This window comes from Cryptomeria japonica, chromosome 1 (assembly GCF_030272615.1).
Source record: "Cryptomeria japonica chromosome 1, Sugi_1.0, whole genome shotgun sequence".
Taxonomy (NCBI): domain Eukaryota; kingdom Viridiplantae; phylum Streptophyta; class Pinopsida; order Cupressales; family Cupressaceae; genus Cryptomeria; species Cryptomeria japonica.
Genome location: NC_081405.1, coordinates 538,511,294 through 538,515,081, shown reverse-complemented (window position 1 = coordinate 538,515,081; position 3,788 = coordinate 538,511,294).

The window sequence follows — 3,788 nt, the reverse complement described above, 5'->3', positions numbered from 1 at the left end:
ATAAAATTTCTTCACCCTCCACTTTTGATTATAGTGGGTTGGAACACTTCGCGATAAAGTCGTTTCCCACTTAGGTCGTTTCCCTCTCGCCGACCATTTAAATGGCACTTTAGGAGCAACTCGGGAGAAACAAATATTATGAATTCAGGACTAGTCCACACACCAATGAGACTCTTGGTGCAAGTTATGGAGATGTATGGAATAGCTCAACTTTCCAAAGGATGTTTCATTGTTCTCTATCTCACAAGACCCCTTAAGCCAATGCCTTTGCTCTCAGATCACTAAGCAAGGTGACTTAGGGATGACAATCATGAGAATGAGGGATGTTTGATCAATCTAACATGAGTGCAATCCTAATGTGCATGATATTAACAAAAGATGAACTAAAAAAGCATGCATGATGATAAGATGAAAGGATTAGTAACAAAACTATCCTAGCATGCTATACTAGTTTGAGATGATTATTATGTGATAATACAAATGCCTATTTTAAGATGCTATGAAGATTATCAAAGAGAGGCTAAATGCTTGATTAAAATGATTTAGATTAGATGCTTAGTAAAATGTCTATAAGTTTGATGCTAAAGACTTGGATGATAAATGGAGGAAAGAGAGCTCTATTTATAAGAAAAATAGGGCAATGAAGGGTCAAGATTGGATGATCCTATCAAGGGTTAGGATTGAAAGTTATCAATCCATGTTTACAATTATCACCAATGAAATGGTGACAATTGTCAATATAAGTCTGCTTGAGAGGATATGCAAGAAGCATTAAATGCTTGAGAAGACCTCATGGTTACCTTAGAAGGTAAGGGTTAAGGTTAGGTTAAGATTACCCATTGGATAAAGCTTTTACCCAAAGAATAAACTCTTGTGCAAGGGTTAAAGAAATAACCATGGTCAAAGAAATGAATGCTTGATGAGACCCTAGGGTTAGATGAGGCTTGAGTTAGGAAAAAAGTCTCAAACCATGTAAGAATGTTGAGTTAACCATTAATGGTTATGTAAGAGACTTAAATGGTTAAGTTGTTGAGGACATAAAGCTTTTAATGGTTATTGAAGACTTTAAGGGTTTGAGAAGTGACTTCCCTTTGCTTAGGATTGTGACAATATTTAGTAGATGGGTTAAGCTAGTTTAGAAGGGGTTTAGAGAGGCAAGTGGGAGATGTAGGAGAATGCAAGTGGATGGAGGGTAATTTTAATTAAAATGAATTGCTTTATTTCAACAAAATAGATGCAAGTGGGGAATTTAAATAAATTAGATTTATTTAGTTGAAGTGAACAATTTGATTAAATGTAAAGTTAATTAAAAAGAGTAGAAGGGGGATTTAATTAAATAAAGTGATTTATTCAATTAAATGATATGAAAGGCCTAGGTGAGTTTAATTAAATAAATTGAATAACTTATTTAATCAAATAGATGAATGTGGATGATTTAATTAAATAGAGGAATGAGAATAAAATGAACATTAAATATTCATTTTAGGAAAGTGGTAATTTTTATACATCTATAGTAGCAGGTACCGGATGATAATGTAAAGTGAGGTTGAAGCAAGATGATGAACAATAGATGGAAGATGTTGTCAAATAAGAGGATGAAGGCTGAGTGGTGTTTGTCACACCACCTGACAGGTTTGTGCACACTGATTGCTCATATAAGGAAATAAACTCTTATCACTAGGGTGTGTAAAGAAGAAGAAAATAAATAAGTTGCCTATACAGGCCAGTAGGCAGACAAGGCAGAAGAATGATAGTAAAGTGACTACTGGTAAGTGAGTAAAGTTTATTGTGGTCATGTTGGAGGTTGTTTGTGATGAAAGGGAAGAATGATTAGAAGATAGCAAACACTGAAGGTCAAGGTTGAAGTAGTATACTGGAGGCTAAGGTGAGTTGTTAGAGTAGTTTTTGTTACTGGTAAGAACAAATGTTCACAGCATGTTGAATATATAGGTAAGGGCTTGAACCAGTATGGAGTTTTGTCGAATGAATGAGCATGAACCAACTCAATGTCAGTGGTTCGATCGCCAATGTGTTTCACAGGTGGATGCTAGTTGGCAAAAAGGTAGAGGTCGGTGTGTGCATTGTTAAAGCATGGTAGGTATGATAGATCGACATTTAATGTGATTGGAAAAATCACAGATTGATTGCAGGTATTTGCAGCTCGATGAAGGATGGATGACAAAGAAAGATCAGATGGTTGCTGGCATCGTGATCAAAGTATGAAATCAAATTTCATGATGACCTCGAACAAGAAACAACTAGATCATAAATGTGTCGACTGGTTTCAAGGCCAAAAATCAAGGTTAGGTTTGCTATTTTTAGCAAACATGCATTGGATGAAAAATGCATGCTGATTTATCCTTCCAAAGCAAGTGAGCGATCCAAAGAAAATCAGATCAGATTTGATGAATATTTGGTCGGTTGAAGAAACCCTTACTGCCTGAACTTTGAATTGGCTTTTGGCAAGAAAATCAGGTTATAAATATGCAAGCCAAAATTGATGAAGAGTTGTTGCTGAATGAGAGTGTATTGGTGCTGAAGAAGTGAAATCAATCAAGTGCTCACCAAGAAGGAGAAGAAGAGATTAAGTATAAGGAAGAACAAGGTTGCAGTATTCAACCAGCAACAGAGAGAGAACCGACAGTTTTCCATTGAGTCAGAGAGGGCCACACTGGTGGTGACTGAACCAATAGAGAAGAGGAGAGCATAGTGAGAGTCAGTAAGAGAACTGGTAAGCTGAAGACCGATAGTAATCAGATTGTAGACAATTGAGTGTGTGTTTAAGAAGAATCGGTGAAGGTGAAGGTGAATCGATAGAGAACAAACTGACAAAGATTATATCAATAGAAGGGTTGCATAGTGAGTGAAAGGATTCAACTGGTGTAGAAGACAAGTGGCAGAGTAATCAGAGGGGAAAAAAGTGAGTGCAGACATTTGACATAACAATAGAGAGTTGGAAAAGTTAGTTCAATAGAGAACTGATCGGAACAGTGGCAGCAAAATGTGTGGGAAGATCTGGGAGGTGCAAGAAGATTTAGCAGAGCGCTAGAGTCATAAAGAGTGAAGGAAGAGATCCAGAAAACTAGTGAGGAGAGACAGCAGACCGGTAGTGTTAACTCGACAGAATAGAGTATTGATGAGTTATAAAACATCATTTGCAACAAGGTATAACTTTTGTATTTGAATGTTTATCATTGTATTCACCAAGTTGGTGCTTGGTGCAGGAGTGGTGGTCCATAATTCAGTTAGGGGTTGGTGCCCTAAATTGTAGGGGTTAGTCCTCCTTGGGTTGGTACCATAAATCAGAGGTTGGTGCTCCTTGGGTTGGTACCCTAAATATTGTAATCAGATTTTCATTGTGAGGCTGGATTGGAGCAAAAGGTCTCCAACAACATTTCTCGCCGAGGTTTTTCCCATCTTGGGTTTTTTTCGTACATTTGGTATTATGTGATGTCCCTTTAATGTTTGATTGCATTTGTGTTGGTCTCCCATCTAACCGATGAGTCTTCTTTCTATTAAATCTGTTAATCGGTATACACGCATAGGATAGAAAAGGGGAAAAGGTTGTAAACCACTGATTCACCCCCTTATCAGTGGCACATTGTCTATATAATTGTCTACCACTCTCCAGTTAACCCTAAATGACAAATTTATTCAAAGAATATATTCTTCCTTAAATGAGCCTCATCCAGTCAAACTAGGTCTCAGCCTTAGTCGAGCCCCTGGTGGGCCTGGCTAAAATAAATTTCATTTCTATGAGACTAACCTGGCAGAAAAGCTCTGAAACA